Raw genomic sequence first — 22,080 nt, 5'->3', positions numbered from 1 at the left:
TGTGGGTTGAGTGAGAAGTTCTGTCGACTGGGCCAGGCTCATATGATCTCAGTTGGGCTCACTCACGTGTCTGCGGCCAGCAGGCAGGCTAGTTTAGAATGGCCTCACTCGCATATTTGGTAGCTGGCTTGCAGTTAACTGGAGTGAGGTTCCCTGGGCTTGTTCAAATGGTCGCCTCAGGATTGTACAGCATCACTTCAGCCTCATTTCATTGGTCAAAACAAGTCCCAAGACGAGCCGAGATTCAATGCCTGGGAAAACAGACTTCTCCTCTTGATAGGGACAGCTACAAAATCACATTGCAAGTTGCCGTGAATAACGGAAAGAAAATTGCTGGGTAGACAACTGCAACCTACCACAGCCAGTCTCTGCCACATAATCCCCTGGGAGCCAACACAGCCCTGCCTGACAGTCCACAGTGACGGTCTGCGGATGCAGGCACCAATCAGAATCCTTCCCTAGCATTTTCCATCCTGGTGCTAGCATATCCCAGTCACACCTGTGTCTTCCTCAGTTACATGAGCCAGTGAATCCCCTTTCACAGAGACCCACATTTGACTTGGGTCTCTACCGGGCACTGCTTAAGCCTCTGGAGAAACATCTGACAAATGCAACCCCTTACTGTTTGGTTGACCCACGCCTAAGGTGCACTTGATGCACTGATGGACCCAGGATGGATTCATGAAAGGGCCGTGAGAGAGATATGGACATGAACAGGGCTAGTGGCAATTGGCCCTTCTCCCAGCCAGGCCATGCTACTCCAAGGAGAGGCGTGAGTTGCCTGGTGTCCACCTGGGGACTCAGAGACTCCAGGGTCAAACTGAGTATGGTCAGGGACTGGGACCACATCACCCATCCCAGGGATGATGGTGATGGGGACCCAGAATCCTGAGCATTTTGGGGGCCCCTGACCCCCTAGAATGCATGCTCAGAAGATTCCACTGTGGCTGGACAGAGTGAGACTACCAGTGTAATTGTCAGTCAGGGAGGTTTGGGTGCCAGCAACAGAAGCTTATTTTGATCACCTTAAGGGAAGGAGAAAGGGTATTTGTTGGTAGGATGTGAGTGAGTGGAAAGGTGGAGGGAAGAATGGAAAACAAGCTCAGAACAGACAGGAGCCTGCCCTAGACAGGCTTGTCAGCAGGAACTGGTGGCCTTATCTGGCACTGATATAGGAAAGAATGAACTAATTCCACATTTTCCCCCGTCTAGGTGTCACCTCCTGCCAGAGAGCATTTGGTTGGTCAAGCTGAGGTCATAGACACACTGCCCCCACCGCACAGACCTTTTCTTCTCTAATGGTAAGAGAAAAGGGTCTGCTGGAAGGTGCCTCAGGGGCCCCTTTAGTTCATTCCAGGGATTAGCAAACTAATTGGGGTCCAAATCCAGCCAGGCTCCTGTTCTTATGCCCCTGATCTAAGAATCGATTTTATATTTTTAAGTGATTACATTTTAAATGATTGTATAAGTACCTACATCACAGCCTCAATTTTGTCTCTTGGTCCACAAAACCTAAAGTATTAATTATCTGGCCCTTCAAGAAAAAGTGTATAGACCCCTGGCTTATACAGTAGGGCTCAGTCACCTGGGTACATTGATCCAGGAAGACAGGAAGGGCAGCCAGACATGGTGAAGACCATGTGAGTCTGTGTGTGTGTGTGTGTGTGTGTGTGTGTGTGTCTGTGTGTGTCTCCATGTGCGTATCTGTGTGTCTGTGTGTATGTTTCTGTATGTGTGTCTGTGTCTCTGTGTGTCTGTGTGTGTCAGCAGGGCTCCCTGTGTGTGTCTGTGCGTGTGTGTATGTGTCTCTGTATGTGTGTCTGTGTGTGTCTCCGTGTGTGTCTGTGTGTGTATGTGTGTGTCTGTGTGTCTCTGTATCTGTGTGTGTCTGTGTGTATCTGTGTGTCTGTGTGTGTGAGTGTCTGTGCGTATCTGTGTTTTTGTATGTGGGTCTGTGGGTGTGTCTCTGTGTGTCTATGTGTTTCTCTATCTGTGTGTCTGTGTATGTGTCTCTGTGTGTGTCTCTGAGTCTCTGTGGGCGTATCTTTATGTGTCTGTGTGTGTGTTTGTATTTATATGTCTGCGTGTATCTGTTTCTTTGTCCGTGTCTCTCCATGTGTCTCTGTGTGTGTCTGCTTCTCTGTGTGTGTGTCTGTGTATGTGTGTCTGTGTCTCCATGTGTATCTGTGTGCCTCTGTGTGTCTCTATGTGTGTGTCTGTGTGTCCGTGTGTGTGTCTGTGTATATATGTGTGTGTGTCTGTGTTTTCTGTGTGTGTCTGTGTGTCTGTCTCTTCTGTGTGTGTCTGTGTGTCTGTCTCTCTGTGTGTCTGTGCCTGTTTCTGTGTGTCTGTGTGTCCATGTGTTTGTGTGTCTGTGCGTGTGTGTCTCTCTGTGTGTCTGTGTGTTTCTGTATCTGTGTGTCTGTGTCTGTGTGTGTTTCTGTGTGTGTCATCAGGGCTTCCTGTGTGTGTCTCTGTGTGTATGCCTCTATGCGTGTCTGTGTGTCTCTATGTGTGTGTCTGTGTGACCTTGTGTGTGTGTGTATATGTGTGTCTGTGTTTTCTGTGTGTGTCTGTGTGTCTGCCTGTGTGCCTTTGTTTCTGTATCTGTGTGGTGTTTCTGTGTGTGTCTGTGTGTGTCTGTGTGTCCATGTGTTTGTGTGTCTGTGCATGTGTGTCTGTGTGTCTATGTGTTTCCGTATCTGTGTGTGTGTGTGTGTCTGTGTGTGTGTGTGTCTTCAAACTGAGATGTCTCCCCACCAGCTCTTTCATCTAGGAAGAAACCCAGGAATTAAGGTGACATGATTTGGACAGGATGCTCTTCATTGTTGTTGTCAGGTTAATGGAAGCAATGCTTTGCAGTGCAATTCAGAGCAGGAAGGAGTAGGAGCTTTGTAAACGCAGAAAATCAGGGTTACTGTCAGGAAAAGGGTCATGTTAATGTAAAATGGAGAATGTGAATGTTTCTTATAGATCTGGTCACCTTCATCCACCGTGTGGGAGGTCCCAGTCTCTGAAACTGCCATGTAGAAAGATCTCATGGAGTGACCACATGCAAAGTGAGAGATGCTCAGTGAGCCCTGCTAGCTGAGTCTTTCGAGCCTGGGCCCCAGACCTGTGAGTGAAGAAGCCTTCAAGATGAACCCAGCCCAGCCACCATCTGGCCAAGGCTGTGTGCCACCTCAAGGAGGAACCATATAGCTGAGTCCAGTCAAGCTCTAGATCCCTGAGCAGAATCCGTGATTGTCACGGTTTAAAGCTGTTGTTCTGGGCAAGCTCGCCGTGCAACAATAGAACCCAAATCGCCACGTTGGAGGGAATTCATCTCTGCTGTGCAGGATGTGCTGGATCTGCAGACATTTGCCAAGAGCACAAGTTTGGGGAACGGAGGGATGGGGGTAAACCCTCTCCATCCTCTCCTGGGAACCCCGAGGACCATCCAAACAGGATGCCTGGGCTCAATGATAGTGCAAGGACCCAGAAGGGCCCAGGCTTTCATCACGGCTTCAGGGAATGGTGGGGTGTCCCAGGGAAGGGGAGAAAGAGATGGATTGTGGGAAGAGATGGAAGCTGTGGGAGGGAACTATGGGGAGCTTCCCAGGGGTGTGAAGAGGACCCCTCCTCCACATCCACTAGACAGAGGACACATCCCTCCTGTTTGTGAGGAGAGCATTCTGGTGCTAGGCTCGGCACCTTGCCTAATTCCTCCTAGCCCCACAGTCTCTGAGACTTCAAAACCATCACCCAAGGCTGGGCATGGTGGCTCATACCTGTAATCCCAGCACTTTGGGAGGTTGAGGTGGGAGGATGGCTTGAGCCCAAGAGTTTAAGACCAGCCTGGGCAATATAGTGAGACCCTGTCTCTACAAAATATTAAAAAAAAAAAAAACTGGGCATGGTGGCACAGATCTGTAGTCCCAGCTACTCAGGAAGCTGCGCTGGGAGGATTGCTTGAGCCCAGGACATTGAGGCTGCAGTGAGCCATGATTGTGCTACTGCACTCCAGCCTGGGAGACAGAGCAAGACCCTGACTCAAAACCAAACAAAAAACTATCACCCAACCCCACCCTGGGGAAAGGCAGGAGTGGGTCTGGAACTATAAGCCGAGGAGAGGTTCCGCTGGGTCCAGAAAGGAGGCAGCTTCTCCCTTGCCATGGCCTCTGAGCTGAGCAGGGCACCTGCCCCCAGCAGCGTGCAGATGGACAAATGAGAACACATCTGCGAACCTCTTGACTCCAGGAGCAGAAGGGGGCTGGAAGGAGAACTCCTGTCCCAGGGTTCAATCTGGAGGGCCTAGGGCTTGGCGCTGCTGGAAGCAGGAAGAGCACCAGCAGCCACTGGAGCAACTTGGGTAATGGGGGCTCCCTCCCCTCCGGCCATTATCAGGAGCTGGAGACAGGAACAGGAACCCCAGGTGGGCCATCTCACCAGCCCTCAGGGGCTTCATAAAGAAAGAAGCTGGAAAGGCCCAAGGATGCAGGTGCCAGAGAGGCCCCAGAAGCCCCATGCTGCCTGCTGAAGATCAGCCCCCACCTCTGCTGCTGCCACAGTAGACCAGAAGGAGCAAGTGCAAAGAGGAGCCAGGTGTGTGTCAAGGCCTTGGAGGAAAGTGTCACCTCAAGGGGTGCTTTGAGCCACCTTCACCCCATGAGCATTAATCATACCACTAAGGAGGCCTTGCAGGTCCCCCTCCCATACTTCCCATGTGAACTGCACACCTCCTGAGAGAGGGAGCCCCGAGAATGACTTCATGCTCAGGTGCTGGTGACTCACCTGAGCTGGGCTGAGGGCAGGGAAGAGGCTCGGGAGACACGCTGCTGCTCCTTGACCATCCTGCCACATGCTGCCCAGCCCGAGTGATGGAAACTAAGGCAACGCCCTGAGATGTGGCCCACAGGGCCATGTGGTTCCTGCTGGGCCTGGAATCACTTCCTGGTATGGTGACACCAATCCTTGGCCCTCAGAGCTGGCCAGGCCACAAGGAGCCTGCCCAGTGCAGGGAGTAAGAGAAGCCAATTGCCATGCTTCTGTAGCCATGTGGTCTCATGCACTCTCAGGGCCTCATTGCCTCACCTGGGCAGTGGGCATCCTGCCTTCACATCTCCTCTCCACAATCCCCACTTGCTGAACAGAGCGGGTGAGCGAGCAGATGAGACCAGGGCTGTGAGAGGGCTCTGTGGACTGTGGGGGATGCTGCACACAGAGGACGCACCATCCTTGCTCTGATGCCCAGGAGAGGTAGGCCTGGCCCTTACCCTCATGAAGTCCCAGCCTTGTCCGGGAGACCCACTGTGAACTTATGACAGTGCAGATGGGTTAGTGTTGAAACGGAAGTGCCTACAAAGCACTGTGGAAATGTGGAGAAGGACAGCAGGCAGGGACTGGGGCACGTCAGGTTGACTAAGTGCTCAATTATTATCTGTTCCTGCACCCCACGAGGGATTTAGTCGGTTTTGTTTGCTGCTGCGTCCCTAGTGCCTGGAATAGAGCCTGGCATACAGCAGGTGCCTAATAATTGCTTGTTGCATGAATGAATGGATGAATGAATGAGAGAGGGAAGGGAAGGCTGTCAGGTGAGCTGAACCATAAAGGGTGAGTCAGAGGTGAGGTGGAACCGACAGTCCAGGACGCAGGAACAGGACGTGCAGGCACTCAGAGGCCCACGGCAGAGAGTGCATCTGGAAGTGGCGGTTTCCATGGGGCCTGCAGGAGAGGAAGACAATGTGGGGGAATCTGGGTTTGGGAATCTGGGTCTTTACTCTGAGGACAGTAGGGAGCTATAGGGGGTAGCCCGCTAATTGGATGTGGTGGGTCTGGTTTTTCAGGTAGTGTCTAATTCAATGGCTTTTAGTATACTCACAGACTTGTGAACCACCACGATAAATGTTAGAACACTTATATCACCCCAAATAGAGATCCCACACCCACTGGCTATCATCCTCCAACCTCCCATCCCCTCAGACCTAGAAAAGCACGAATATATTTTCCGTCTGTATAAATTTGCCTACTTTGGACATTTCATATTAATGGAATCATACACAAGGTGGACTTTTGTGACGAGCTTCTTTCACCAGGTGTAACGTTTTCAGTGTTCATTCCTGTTGTATATCAGTATCTCATTTCTTTTTATTACCAACTAGTATTCCATTGTGTGGATTTACCGCCTTTTGTCTGTCCATTTGCCAGCCGATGGACATTTGGGATGTTTAGAAGTGGTTTTTAAAAAGATCCTCGGATGGTTAAAATTAACAAGACTAAAAATACCAAGTGCTGGTGTGGACGTGGAACAACCGGACCTCTCATATATTAGTGCTGGGCGTCTATAATGGTATGACCACTTTGGAAAAGTTTGGCAATTTCTTATAAAGATAAACATATATTTACTGTATATCCCAGCGATTTAACTTACAGGAATTTACGCAAGAGAAATGAAGACATATCCACACAAAAACATGTACACAAGTGGTCAGGGCAGCATTATCCATAACAGTAAAAATCTGGAAACAGTCTAGTTGTCCATCAATATGAGAATGAATAAACAAATTGAGTTATGTTTATAAAATGGAAACTTATCCAACAATAAAAGTCACAAAAGATGGATGAAGACAAAAAGCACAGTGGGTGAAAGAATCCAGACATAAAGGAGCATTAATGTATAATTACTAAAAAATTCTATTTTATGTGAAGCTTAAGAACCCACAAAGCTCATTTCTGGGGGGTAGAAGTCAGCACAGAGGGTTTTTTGGGTGTAGGCTGGGTGACTGGAGGCAGGGGTAGAGAAAACTTTCCAAGGTGATTGAAGTATTCTATGCCTTGACATGACTGGGTATTGGTCACACAGGAGTATGCATTTATCAAAACTCTTTAAACTTCATTCTTAAGATCCATGCATTGTATTGAATGTCAATTATGCCTGAATAAAGGAGGGGGAAAATGATCCACCTGGAGGAATGAAGGAGACTGGACTTTGGGGCTAGGATTGGAGGGCAGGGAGGGGCCTACTGCAGTCTCTAAGGTAGGGGGCCGCAGAATGGGGAGGAAGGATGGACCCAAGGGATGCCAAGGAGGTATAGAGGAAAGGGTGGATGCCTGATTGGCAGGAGTGGGGTCAGTGGGAGAGAGAGGGGGCAAGGGTGACTCAGGTTCCTCTCTTGGCACCTGTGATGGGTTAGTCCTCAGCCTGGTCCAGCTCCATCCCGTGGGCTTCCTGGCTGAGTGAAGCCAGGCCCCAACTGACTCACTTCTGACCATGAGGTGTGCCCTGTCCTGGTCAGCCGGCCTCACAGGCTCACCTGTGTCAGCCTCCTGTGATGCTCCCTGACTCACGGGAGGAGAAGCCCAGATGACTTGGGCTTTGTGCAGTCAGCTGACAGAGCCCTCTAGCTCTCCAGATGTGCTTGGCAAGCCACTTGGGCTCATGGGTGGCTTGGGGTTCCCAGGGAACCTTCAGAACCTGCATTGAGAACGGCCTTGGAAGTGTAGCACAATCTTTCTGTATTACAGAGGAGAAGACTGAGGCCCAGGAGGGCAGGAAGTAGCTCCAGGTCCCCCTCTTCCCACCTCCTCCCTATTCCCCTCTGATTTCAGCTCTGCAGCTGGTACAGTGGCCCACACTGGAGACAGAGGAGGGGCAGTGGTGGGAAGCCCCCAGGAGTCATGACCCCTCCGAGTACAGCACACTAGGGTGCGGAGGCATAGACACCCTTGGCCAGCGCTCTCTGAGTGCCTCAGCAGCTCAAGTGTGTGGTGGCCTTGGGAAGAGCTGGTGGGAAAGTCCCAGGCACGTGTCATCCTGTTGTCATCTATCCCACCCCGGGGACTTCCCCATATGAGCATCTTCTCCTCGTCATCTAGCCCAGCCCCCTTGCCTCAGACAAGGACTTCTCAATTCCCCTGAGATGTATTATGCTGTGTTCTGAAAACCAAGCCTCTTGGAAGGAGAGGAGAGATAATGCACCTTCTGGGCTCTGCTTCCACGCCAGCACACTGAACTCTTCTGGAATAAAGGAATTGTGTTTGTGTTTTAAAAATGCTTTATTGAAGTATAACAAAAATATAATGAGTACACAGATCATCAATGTAGAGTTTGGTAAATATACACATATGTACACCATGCAGATCAAGATTTAGAACATTTCCAGGACTCCAGAAGGCTGGCTCCCTTGTACCCACTTCCAGCGACCCCCTCCCCCAAAGTAGCCGCTATTCTGACTTATCTCACCATAGATTAGTTTCACCTACTCTTGTACTTTCCATAATCATATAGCATATCCTCAAGATTTTTGTTTCTTCTCAATATAATGTCTGTGAGTTTCATCCATGTTGCTGCCTGCATCAGTAGCTGTTCTTTTTTATTGCTGAGTAGTATTCCACTGTATGGATGTACCACAATGCATGTATTCACCCTACTGTTCATGGGCACTTCGGTTATTTCCAGTTTGAGGCACCTATGAACATTCACTTGAAGTATTTGTGTGGACATACATACTCATTTCTCTTTTTTAAATTAAAAATTTTTTTTTTTGAGACACAGTCTCTCTTTGTTGCCCAGGCTGGAGTGCAGTGGTGCCATCTAGGCTCACTGCAAGCTCCACCTCCCAGGTTCACGCCATTCTCCTGCCTCAGCCTCCCGAGTAGCTGGGACTACAGGTGCCTGCCACCACGCCCTGCTAATTTTTTGTATTTTTAGTACAGACAGGGTTTCATTGTGTTAGCCAGGATTGTCTCGATCTCCTGACCTCATGATCTGCCCACCTCGGCCTCCCAAAGTTCTGGGATTACAGGCATGAGCCACCGCACCCAGCCTTTAATTTTAATTTAAAAAAAAAGAGAGATGAGGTCTCATTATGTTGCCCAGGCTGGTCTCACACTCCTGAGCTCAAGTGATACTTGTTTCTCGGTCTCCCAAAGTGCTAGGATTACAGGGATGAGCCACCATGACTGGCCCTCATTTCTTTTAAATATATGCCTAGGAGTAGAATTTCTGAGTCACAGGTAAGCATATTTTTAGCATTAGTAGATAACTGCCAAACAGTTTTCTAAAGTTATTGTACCAACTGACACTCCCACTAACAATGTATGGAAGTTCCAGCTATGCCACAACCTCAGCAACCCTTTTTAATTTTAGCCATTTTAGTGGGTATATAATAGTATCTTATTGGGGCTTTAATTTGCTTTCTCCTGATGACCCTAAAGATGCTGTCTGTCTACCTTCTCACATGATTATTGGTCATTTGGATACCTTTTTGTGTATATGTGAAATGCTTGCTCAAGTTTTTTTACCACTGTCTATTGGGCTGTTTACCATTTCTTATTGATTGATGTAAGTTCTCTATATGTAGTGAACATGAACTTTTGTCAGATGTATGTATTGTGACTATCTTGTCCTACTTTGTAGTTTTTTCCTTCCTTCCTTCCTTTCTCCCTTCCTTCCTTACTTCCTCCCTTCTTTCCTTCCTTCCTCCCTTCCTTCCCTCCTTCCTTTTCTTTCTTTTGATTCTCTGTTGCTCAGGCTGGAATGCAGTGGTACGATCCTAGCTCACTGCAACCTGGAACTCCTGGACACAAGCAATCCTCCAGCTTCAGCCTCCTAAGTAGCTAGGACTGTATACAGGCACATGCCACCATGTTCAGTTCAATTAAAAAAATTTTTTTTTTGTAGAGACAGAGCTGTGCTATGTTTCCCAGGCTGGGCTTGAACTCCTGGTTTCAATGAATCCTCCTGCCTTGGCCTCCCAAAACACTAGGTTTACAAGCATGAGCCACTGCACCCGGCCTGTAGCTTCATTTCTTAATTCTATTTCGTTAATGGTGTCTTTTGATGAATACAAGTTGCTAATGCTAATGAAGTCTAGGTTATCTGCCTTTTCTCTTATGTTTCATGCCTTTTGCAGCCTCTGTAAGAAATCTTTGAGAAGCCTGTTTTGTGCTGGCCAGGGTTATGCCAGCTTCCATTCTGTCCTTGCTCCAGTGTAGGAGTCAGTCCGTTATTTACTCTCCAGCCGTCTGTCCATCAATTCATCTGCCCACCTATGCATCCACCCACCTACTCATCTCCCCATCCACACTCTATCACCATTCATACATTTACCCATCCATCCACCCACTGATCTACCAATACTTATTGCCATCACTGTGAGCTGAGTGATGACAGGTATTAAGAGACTGAGATGGTGGAGGAGCTACTGAAATGAACAAGACCTCCAAGGAGCTTATAATCTGATGGGAAAAGCACAGTATATGCAAATCCTTGACAGATTTTTATCTACCCTCATGTTGTTCTGAAGTCTGTAGCTTTCATTCATTACTCTCCGGAACCTCCATCAATTTGTCCTTGCTCTGTGACACTCCTTCCAATATTTGGAGATTGTCTGATTTCCACAGGCCTGAGCTGCAAATAGAATACCTGACCTCCCTTGTTACAGAGACTTGGCCTTTATTGATGTGGCCTGAGATGGTTGCCAGCCCTGACCCATCAATGGCTTAAATTCTGCTTGTGAGCAGCCTGTACTCAGAGAAGTGTGACCCAGTGGGGGGACCACTTCTCCCGGGACTGACTGACCAGCTGTGGGGGTTTGAAGGCTGGCTCTGTGGGACTGGCAGGTGGCCCAGTCTGGCAGCAAAGAGGCGGGCAATGGGCCTCAGCAGGAGTTTCAACAGGCTGACGGAGTGGGCAGAGAGGGAAATGGGGGTGGGTATAAGCTGTCACACTAAAGAGTAGTCTCCTTCCTGGCTTGAAAATAGGGTAGATTCTGGCTCTTTTTTTGCCGGGTCTCAGGTCAAGCTGGGGCCTAGGGTCTTGAGGTGGGGCATGGGGATAGTGGCAGGGAGGTCAGTAGGTCTCTACTCCTCCTGAGAGGCCCCCATCTGGACTCTAGCCACGAACTGGGCAAATGTACCCCAGCTCCCCAGCCCTAGCCTCTGCCTGCCTCTCTCACCTTGACCTCTTCCTAAGGGCAGTGGCTCAAAACCAACAAAAACAACAAAGATCCCGCCAGCCCTGTCCTCAACATAGCCAGGCCCTGGTCACTCCTCTGAGATTTGACTGCCCAGAACTCCCCAGCAGGCCTGGCTGCGGTCCCGCCTGGCAGCACCTGCCCTCTCGAGGACACTGACCCTTTGTTGGAGGAGATAGCTTGTGGGGACAGCCTTGAGGAGGGGCTGAGCTGAGCGGGTCAGGCTGGCGCCAGGCGAGACCAGGAGCCTCAGCACACAAGGCCTCCTCTACAGTGGCCTAGCTGGGGCAAGACCGGGCCCTGAGCAACAGTCCAACCGCAGAGTCTGATGGGGCTGGAGCCGGGGTCAGGACCAGGGAGGGTGAGCAGGGCCTCTACACTGGACATGCAGAGTCCTTCCTCTCTCCCTCCCACCTCTCTCCCCTGAGCTTAGCCCCTCTCCCTATGGTGACCCTGCCAGCTCCAGCCCAGGGGAACCACACCCACACCTGCCAGGGGTGACTGGACCCACCTTTCTTGTCCCTCCACCAGACAGAGAACCTCAGAGTGGCCTCTCTGCTACCTCTTTCCTCTGAACTTAGGGGTAACAAAGACACCCTGGCTGGAAGTCAGCCCTTCCTGGGCTCAGTGCCTGAGCTGACCAGAGGCAGGTCTGGGCCTAAAGGAGGTCATTTCTGGCCTTGCTCTGTGGCAGCCTAACACTAAGTGTTTTCCCTGTGGCATCTCATTGGACCACACAGCAATCTCTGGAGGAGGTACCGATATTAGCAGCATAAATCAGTGGGGAGCCCAGGTGTGAGCCCAGACTGTCTGATCCCTGGATAGTCCGCACAGCATGGGGAGGTGTTGGGGGAAGAGGGAACCTGTTCCTCCTCCTGACGGAGATGGGGAATGGCTGGTGGATCTCACAGGGGGGTGTGCATTTTAGAGCCATGACTCTAGACACAGAATTTGGGCAGAGGGCTGTGCCCAGAGGTGGAGAGATGAGAGAGAAGGCTGTGTGACAGTCTGGGTAGCAGCCACGGGGGCAGCACAGGGGTCTCCCTTTAGGAAAGAATTTGCTGCTCAGCTGCAAAGAGTGCAGACCCTGCAGGAGTGGCCTCAGCCATCAAGAAGAGACCATGCTCTTCTGGGCAGCCCCAGTAAATACTGAGCTCAGCAGGCCTGGCCATTTGAGCTCAGTGGGGATGCCTTTTATGGCCACCTGTGCTCAAGAACTCCTGCTGGGTTGGCCCAGGACTGGGAATATCTGTGTCGCTGTCTGAGGCTGTTCCTGCCCAGCCCTGCTTCCCCACTGGTCTTCCACAGGCAAGACGCCCCTGTAAAACCACGTGGGCTCTCAGCTATGTCTCAGCCCGTGCTTCCTGCAGGACCCAGGACAGAACTTCAGCTACTGCAGCGGCAGAAGGGAGGGATGGGAAGGAAACTTCACCTCTGTGCTACCGCCCACTAATGGCATAACCTCACTCAACCTCTGGGTGCCTCAGTTTCCTTGTAAAATAAAGTTAATTATCTCTGGATAATAATCTCCTCCTCATGGAATTACTATGGGGACTCAATGATTGAATGAATGTGAAGAGCTCAGCACAGTACTTAGGTTACTTAATGTACACAGTTATTGAGACTTTTGGCTGCACTTGTAATGAATAGCTTGACAGGTTTCTCTTTGCTTTACTGTAAGCTCCTTGAGGACAGGGACCAGGCAGGTCCATTTAGCACAAAGCTTGACACCAGTGGGTGCTCCATAAAGGTTTGCTAGAGGAATGAATGGATAGGAGTAAATTAGATGGGGGGTTGTGCACAGTGGCTCACGCCTGTAATCCCAGCACTTCGGGAGACTGAGGCAGGAGGACTGCTTAAGGCCAGGAGTCCAAGACCGACCTGAGCAACATAAGGAGACCTCATCTCAAAAAAAAAAAAAAAAATTACATAGGGATGCACCAGCCAAATATGACAAGATGACACCCAGTTTGTACTGGGATGCCTGGGTGGGTGGTCACACCGTTATCTGACATGGGTGTCTAGAAGGAGAGGTGAGGTGGGGTGGGGATGGATAATGGCTTCCCACAGGGCTATGGTGTTTGGGGGGTTCTGTAGACCTACCACATGAACAGAGCCCAGGCTGAAGGAGGTGAATGACCAGGGCTCCTGTCAAACGCCATCAGGAATCCACTGCATGCCCTCAACAGGAGTTCTGGTTATCTCTAGCTGTGTAACAAATCACCCCAGACCTAGTGGTGTGAAACAACCTCACTCTATCATCCTTTCTCGTGGTTCTTAGCACTGACTGGGCTCAGCTGGGTGGTTCTCACTCAGGGCTCTCGGGTGGCTGCAGTCTGATGGTAGTTGGGTCTGGAGTCCTCTCAAGGCCTCCTCACTCATGTGTCTGGCAGCTGAGACCTTGGCCGGGCAGTCGGCTGGAACGCAGGCTGTGTCCTCTCCATGTGGCCTGGGCTTCCTCATGGTGTGGGAGCTGGGTATCAAGAACTAGAGCCCAGGAGCAAGACCTGGGCAGTAGCTGTGTTGCTTTCATGACCTACTGCCGGGAGACACATGGCCTTACTTCTGCCATATGCTGCTGGTTAGAAGTGAGTCACAGAGGCCAGCCCATATTCAAGGGAAGAGGAATAAGACTCCACCTCTTAATGCCAGGGGTGGAAAAGAAATTGCATGTTTTAAAATCACTGCACCAGGGAAGATTGGAAGCACGGCCCCTTCAGAGGATGAGCCCTGACTCTAATGGGGACAGTTTAGAAGCTCAAGTGACAATTGGCATGGCCGAAGACCTCGGCATCTGTGGCACACTAATTTTTAAAAATTTTTAATTTGAGTCCTTTTTTGTTCCCTTGAGACAAGGTCTCATTCTGTCATCCAGGCTGGAGTACAGTGGTGTAAACACAGCTCACTGCAGCCTCCATCTCATGGGCTCAAGCGATCCTCCCACCTCAGCCTCCCAAGTAGCTGGGACTAGGGGCGTGAACCACCCCCAACTAAGTTTTTCATTTTTTTGTAGAGATGAGGTCTTGCTGTGTTGCCCAGGCTGGTCTTGAATTCCTGGTCTCAAGTAATCCTCCCGCCTCAGCATTCCACAGTGCTGGGATTACAGGTGTGAACCACCATGTCTAGCCATAGTTGAGTCTTAATAGTAGCTGCTCCATGAAGAAGTGTGAGTGAATTCATGAGTAAGGGAGAGTGACCAGGGCCTGGACGGAGTCCAGCTCTCAAACTTGGACTTTGCCTGGTCCCCTCAGCCTTCTGTGTCCGGACTCTGCCCATTCAGGGTCTAGGATGGAGACCTGTCTTGCTTTTTCCAGAATTTGACCCTGTCCTCTGTCCCAGGCTTGGGGTCCTACTGTTGGAAACGCTATATGGACGACCACTGCCTGCCTACAGGCCACCAGTAAAGACTTCACGAGTAAGGGAGAGTGACAGGTCTGTACCACCATGCCTGCCTAATTTTAAAAAAATTTTAATATGTGTAGAGATAGGGTCTCACTATGTTGCCCAGGCTGGTCTCAAACCTCTGGGCTTAAGCAATCCTCCTGCCTCAGCCTCACAAAGTGCCGAGATTACTTTGGGATCCATCTGGTTACTTGTTGATTCCTCTGGTGTCTACTAAGATCCTTATTTTCATCTGGCTCTGGTCCACTGACACAGTCCCTATTGTCATTTCCTTGTCCAGCCACATGGCCTCCAGGTCTTCAGGCTCCTGGGTCACTCTGTGCCTTCTTGGGCCTCCAGGAAATCTGTTCATGGCTGCTGGGAGCCCTACCTGTCTGGACACACCAGGCAACCAGGTTGCATTCCCCACCAGGGAAGGGCCTGGCTCTGGGTTCTTGCTCCTTTCTTCGACTCTACTCAGAAACACGGCTCAGGATGCCTCTGCTTTTGGATTCCTGGAGTTCATCTGGGGTTTCTCACATCCCCTGATGGGTCTTACTCCCTTGCTTCCCCTCCACTCCCTTCTTCCTCCAACCATGAGGGTCTCTTGCAGGTTGGGGGTGAATGAAGGTCGCATCTGAAAGGGAAGGCTGGCTGAGTGATCACGCATATTTTCTAAACCAACTGGCAAGTATCCTAACTTTTTTTTTTGAAACCTTAAAGCCGAGTATTGACATCTTTGTCCTTATTTCTGAAGTCTGCTTGCCCCAAAGCATGGAAGGAAAGGGCTGGGAGAAATAAAGAAACACAAGTTACTCTTCCCAACTGTGCCAGTGGCGCCTTTGAAGTGCAGAGTTTTAAGCCAGGTATGCCACCAGATCCTTGCCTATTTTTCCTTATACTTCCTTGCATTTGCTTCTGTGCTTGGAAAACTTTGACCACTTTGAAACCAGTAACCATATGTCAGTATTCTCTTCCGGCCTTTATGGTTTCATGTTACATTTTACTCACCGATATGCCAATAAATAACTCTGGAGGCTGAGGCAGTTGGATCACCTGAGTTCAGGAGTTCAAGACCAGCCTGGCCAACATGGCAAAACCTCATCTCTATTAAAAATACAAAAATTAGCCAGGTGTGGTGGCACACACCTGTAATCCAGCTACTCGGGAGGCTGAGCTCTGAGAATCACTTGAACCCGGGAGGTGGAGTTTGCAGTGAGCCAAGATAGCGCCACTGAACTCCAGTCTGGGTGACAGAGTGAGGCCCTGTCTCCAAAAAATAAAAAATAAGAAAAAAAAATAAACCCAACAAAAAAAACCCAAAAAACAAAACTCTGAGGTTGCACCCTGCACTTTCTGTTCCCCCAAGCAGCCTCAACTTAGGGGGTCTAAATCGCAGAGAACCAGAAGGACCCAGACAGGTCACCTGGCCCCACCACTTAGCCCAAGCAGCCATCTTCTGTGGCATCCCTGCTTGGTATCTCTCGCACAGCTTCAGCCATGAGGAGCTTCTTACTTCAAAGTATCATTCTGCAATATCGCTGACTGGTAGGAAGCTTTCTGTCTAAATGAACCCAAATCTGGCTCCTGCTCATCCTGGTCAGGCCTATGAAGCCCCACCGTGGCCTCTGCCCCAGTGCAGCCCTCATCTCTCTAGAGATGGCATTGTGTCCACCCCACCACACTTCTATTGTGACCAGCCTTAGTTAGATCTTCTCCGAACACCCTTGATTCGTAGGGTCCCCTGCTCCTTGATTCTCTGCTGAATGGGCTGGGCCTGTCCCCATGGAGCTGAAGCTTCCGCTGTGATCCCCAGATGTGCCTGGACTCACCCAGCCCCAGGGCCTGTGATACGGACCCTCTGTCCTAGGAACATAGGCTGCTAGTTGGTCAACTGTTTGAGCCTTTCTGCTCATCTACAATCTGAGATCTTTGTCACATAAATTGAGGCCTCTCTCAGCCTGACCTGCTGATCTTTTGTACTAAAATTCAACAGTAGCAAAGATAGCATTAGAGGCAGGAGCCAAGTTCTGGGATTAAGCAGAGCAAGGCCAAATACAGGCTGTTCCACTACTCACTTAACATAAGGGAAGACCCAGGTAACCTTGGATGGCTTATGACTTCTGCCCACTTTGGAGGCCCTATTTATAAAAAGTAGTTAATACTAGTACTTGTTCTCAAGGGCCATGTGGGGATTAAGAAATAATGTTATAAATCCTTACCATGTGCAGTGTATTAAGTGCAGCAAAAGGTAGCTATTCTTATTACCACAGTGCTTATCTTCTTCTTCTTCCTTTTTTTTTTTTTTTTTTTTTGAGACAGAGTCTCGCTCTGTCACCCAGGCTGGAGTGCAGTAGCTCGATCTCAGCTCACTGCAACCTCTGCCTCCTGGGTTCAAGCAATTCTTCCTGCCTCAGCCTCCCGAGTAGCTGGGATTACAGGCACCCACCATGATGCCCAGTTAATTTTTTTTTTTTTTTTTTTGAGACAGAGTCTCGCTCTGTCTCCCAGGCTGCAGTGCAGTGGCGTGATCTTGGCTCACTGCAACCTCCACCTCCCGGGTTCAAGCGATTCTCTTGCCTCAGCCTCCCGAGTAGCTGGGATTACAGGCATGCACCACCATGCCCGGCGAATTTTGTATTTTTAGTAGAGATGGGGTTTCTTCATGTTGGTCAGGCTGGTCTTGAACTCCCGACCTCAGGTGATCTGCCCTCCTCGGCCTCCCAAAGTGCTGGGATTACAGGCATGAGCCACTGCGCCCAGCCTAATTTTTGTATTTTTTAGTAGAGACGGGGTTTCACCATGGTGCTTATCTTCATTTGAAGAAAAGACAAATACTTGTCATCAAGGGTGGACCATATTGATCAGAAGGTGGACAATATGGATCACAAGGTAAGCATTGTTGACCAGAAGGAGATTTATTCTAATGGAGCAAGGAAAGGTATCAATGTGAGTTAGTCAGTGGAGGTTAAGAGGGTCAAGTCAATAGATTCATGAAAATTGCACAGACCAAAACAACAGACCAAAAAGGGAAACTGCAGAATTGGAGGCTGCTTGCTTCCTTGCACCCACAAGGCAGAGAGCCCAGAGCTCAGGTGAAGTCTGACTGAGCAGCATTTTAGGCTTGGCAAAGTCTTGGGCCCCACTCCTAGACAACTGGCAGTGGGATCCTCTCCTGAGGATAATGATGCATTGAGAAAAGCCACTGCAAATCAGTACACAGTAAATAAAGGTGGCAATGGGGCATGCACCAAGGACAAATCTGGACTGGACTTGGCAACCTTGCAGGTCCTGCTGACCAGGTACTTTTCTATTGACTCTGGGCAGGGACTGTGTAAATGAAGTCAGTGTGTGTTTCTATGTTACCCAGCTGTACTGTTGGGTGTCGCCCTGCAGGGCTGAGCCAATGGTAGATTCTCTAGGGTGAGAAGACCCAGTCAGTGGGAGAGAGTGCAGATATGGATTCAGCCAGGCCTCGGTTGAAATCCAGCTCAGCTATGTGGTGTCCATCAGGTGGGGACAACAGACCCTCCCTTGCAGAGTTATCATGAGGACTACATAGGATCATAGATCTCAATCACTAAGCACAGTGTCAGGCTAGCTGGAAGAAAAGGCTGCGTGGAGGGGATGATGTCTGGCACAAGCCAGCTCAGAGGCACCACTCAGAGCCCACCTGCCCCTGGAGACACAGAGCCAGGTGAGTCAGGAAGAATTCCACTCTCCACTTGGCCCTAGTGTGACCTTGGGCACATCATTAATCTCTCTTGGCCTCCATTCCTTTATTTGTAAGACAGGGACAACAAGCTCCACTTTGCAGGGTCACCCTGAGGCTCAGAATGACATCTACAAAGTGCAGAGCCCAGCACGGAGGTATTAAGTGAGGCCCCGTCCCCTTCCCAGAGGCCAACAGGATGCCATGGCCAGACCCTCAGGCCCTCCCGCTGAGGACTCTCTCCCAGCTCCTCCACTCTCCCAAGCTTCAATCAGTCTCCCTCAGAGGCATGAGACAGAAATAGCCAGCCCATTCCACGTCTTTACAAAGACAAGGAAGTCCTGTCTCTTGGACCAGTTCTCCCTGACCATGCCCGTGAGGTCCTTGCCAAGAGCTGGTGACCAAGCTTGCTGAGACAGCAGATCCAGGACTGGCTGTGCATGGAGCAATGGGATCTTCCAGGAGTCCTGGCCGGGGCGGGGTACTATGGGTATGAGTTATCTACTGCACATGGCAAATGACCCAACACTTAGTGGCTTCAAACAACAAACATGGATTATCTTGCAGATACTCCCAGAAGGCAAGCTCTGCTGAGTTGTGAGTTGCAGGGGGCTGTGGCCAGGCAGGTTGTGTGAGAGCCCAGCAGCTGAGGGTGAGCCACACCCTGCTGAGCTCCACCCTACCACGCTGGCTCCGCTCTCAGTGGCCCACAGTGACCCAGATCACACGAGTAAAAGACCAGCTGGACTCCAGAGGAGAGCTTCGCCCCATCTTCCCCTTGTGGGTCTCTCTCTGATCACTGTGCCCATCACCTCCCTGGGCCTTAGTGGAACCTCCCTTCTCTGCCTCTGCCTCCCCATCATGGTCTGGTTCTTAGAAGCCAGCAGAGAGAGGATGATGAATGTACTGACTTTACAAAGGCCACGGGGGACACTCCATCCCCAGAGAGTCCCACAGCAGCCCAGTAGCAGGGTCTGGTGGCTTTCTGAGTCGCGGGGAACCTCTCTCTCAGTTTCCCTTCCCATGACAGATGCTATCCTGGACCCCAAGCCCCTCAAGCATAACCAGACAGATGAAGTCCATGGCCTCATCCTAAGGACCATTGTCTAGGCTGGCAGCACAGGTTGTATGACCCAGTGACTGGCACTGGTAATGATCTCAGCCTTCATGATATTTAATATTATAGAACCCCACCTCATGCCCACACCGGGGCTACCTTCACCCCCAGCCCCTCCTGGAGGGTCTCTCCAGAACAACTGTAACTTTGTACCCCACGACAACCACAGCGTTCACTCCTGCCACACACAGGGCTACCTGGGAGAGGTTCGTTCAGCAGTTCCACCATCTCAGGACACCATAACCTCCTGTCCCTGTCTTTGTCCTTCTGAATCCCCAGGGTGAAGCTCAGGGCTCAGAACACAGTAGGTGCTCTGAAAACATGTCTGCTGAGTGAACTTTGCAGAAAGGGCCCTGGGGAGAGTGAAGAGAGGGTCTGACCACAGTCCTGGTACTGCCCAGCTGTATGGCCTCGGGCCACTCCCCATCCTTCTCTGAGCTTCAGTCCTCTCACCTGTACAGTGGAAATCAGAGCTTACAAACTATCAGCCCAGAGTCCTCATCTAGTTTGGATATGGTGTTTACAGTTCATTCAGTGTTTAATTTTATTTTGAAATTCATTTCAAAAATTTGAAAACTAGATTTCTATAAAACTTAAAGTCTTCAGCTTTTATTGAAAGATGAGAAAACCTGGGTGGCCTCACTATGGGTGTGGACCCATAGTCCCATATACAATAATTGGCTGGCCTGGGCAGCAGCTACCTCTTTACCTGGGACATCCATTAGCTATCTGGATACAGTGCCACCTCCCCTCACTCCCTACATACTTACCAGCTTGCACCACTCATGTGTATCACCTGCCTGGCCCCCGCAGGCATCTGAGTTTGCAACCCCTGAATGAGATTCTGAGCTTAGCACAAACTGATTGTTCTTTGGCTTTGTGAGGCCTAGAGGTGGTGTTACAGGATCCGTAGGTGACAAAACCCATCAGCACCCTGGATAAAAAACCATGTGAGCTGAGTGGAGAGAAACACTGCTGTTTCTGAGGATAACACAGTCTATAAATAGCCTCAGAGCCAGGTGAGTGCTAACACCTGCCTGATGTCACCTGGGCCCGGAGCCCTCAAGGGCTGGGCATGTGTTCAGCTCATGGCTTAGCCTATAGACTATCCTTCTTCCTGATACCACTGAGAACAGCACAGGAAGGGATGACATCATAGCTAAGCCTTTGGGGAAGGTAGGCTTTTCTCTGGCTCAGGAGGTAGTGATGACGTTTGATTTTCCAAAGAGAGTGGAAGGAGTAACATGAATGAAAGAAGCTGGTTCCCAGTCCAGAGTCCTCAGCATGGAGTCTTTGCACTATTGATGGCTCCCCAGTGCTATCCAACAATGTCAGACCTCATCCAGGCCTTCAGAGCCCTCTGTGATTGGGTCCCCACAGGCCTTTCAGCTCATGCTCACCATCTCCCTAGTCCCTGAGCTCCATAGCCCCCTGGCCAACTCCACCGTTTCTATCTTACTGTGTTGTCTGCCCAGGCTTATCTCTCTTGCCTCCCCACCCTGTCCCAAGGACCAGCTTCGTGGTGAGAGTGACAAGGGTTTGACATGCAATAACCCTGATCGTGAAGTCAGACAGACTGGTCCCAGTTCCAACAGCCTGCCCTTGGGCAATTCACTCCCCAGCCCCTGGGGCCTGGCTTCCCCATCTGCAAAACAGAGCTGTCTCTCAGGCAGAGTTCACAGCTGGGAAAGGGTTCTGAGAACTGAAGTGGTCAAGTGAATGAAGGCAGCACTCCCCCGGGGTGGGGATGCTCATGCTTCATCAGTATGGGGCATAAACTGAGTCCCCCCAGGAGCAGGCTTGAGAAACAACAGGGTACGCTGAGCTACCTGCTGTGGCTGAAGGTCCTGTTGTGGCTGAAGGTCCTGTGAGCTCAGGGCCTGGAACTGGCCGCAGGGAAGCCTGGGGCCTTAAGGAAGCTTCATGCCAAGGCACATGGCGTGATTCCTCCACTCTCAAATCCACAGGATGAACTGGTAGAGGAAGGTCTGGGACATGTACTGAGAGCTCAAGTGGGCTCCCCACTCAGGCCTGCTCACCTCAGGGCACAATCGTAAGAAAGGAGGGGCTGCTCCCCAGGGCAGAGTGAGGCCCCATTCTGGGCTGGGACCTAGAATGCATCCCACCTGGGCTTCACTGGGTGCCTAGGCCCCTCCTAGGCCAGGAATCGGAGAAGGGGGCTATGAACTTCCAGAAGCCAAGCTAGCCAAACTTCCAGAGGCCAAGCTAGCATTCTCATGAAGCTAGGGCACTGCTCTGTCCTCATGAATTTGCTTGGCTGGCATTTTGCTGCCTGACCTGTTCCCATGAGCCCATTCAGGATCTGGGGCAGGTCAGTCCAGAGCTGGTCCCTGCTCCTGCCCACCTGCCTCCAAGGCTCAGCCCCACCCCTTTCTCTGACCCCTCAGGCCTCTAACTGAGACCGCAGCTCTCTGAATCCCAAACTGTGAGAAAGACAGTCCAGACTCTGTCCATCACAGATGCCCACAGGCACAGTAGTTAGTTGACAAATCCATCTCTCTCTAGTTCATTTTATCCTAAGAACAGACACGAGGAAAAAGCAGGATGAGGAGCATGATCGCACCCTTACCCTCCAGATGGGAAACTGAGGCCCAGAGAGGCCTGGAGCACTGGTGCAAGCTGGCAGCAGGACTCCAGGGCTCCCTAGCCCTAGCCAGTGCCTTCCTGTGTCCAGGCCTCAGCTTCCCCTGGGGACAGTACAAGTGTTGGGCCAGATGCTCTCTCAGGTCTCTGCCTGGTGTCCATTTACTGCAGACCTCCCACCACCTTGCAGTGAGGGTGGCTCTGGCTGCTGGGAAGCCCACTTTCAGCACGTGGGGTTTAAATGCTCCTGCTGTGGGTCTCCCCACTGAGTCCCCTCCCAGGGTGCATGCTGATGGGAGGGGGCAGCTGGC

Source organism: Gorilla gorilla, chromosome 8 (genome assembly GCF_029281585.2).
Source record: "Gorilla gorilla gorilla isolate KB3781 chromosome 8, NHGRI_mGorGor1-v2.1_pri, whole genome shotgun sequence".
NCBI classification, from domain to species: Eukaryota; Metazoa; Chordata; class Mammalia; order Primates; family Hominidae; genus Gorilla; species Gorilla gorilla.
The sequence above is the reverse complement of the archived record's forward strand: the minus strand, read 5'-3'. Positions refer to the sequence as shown.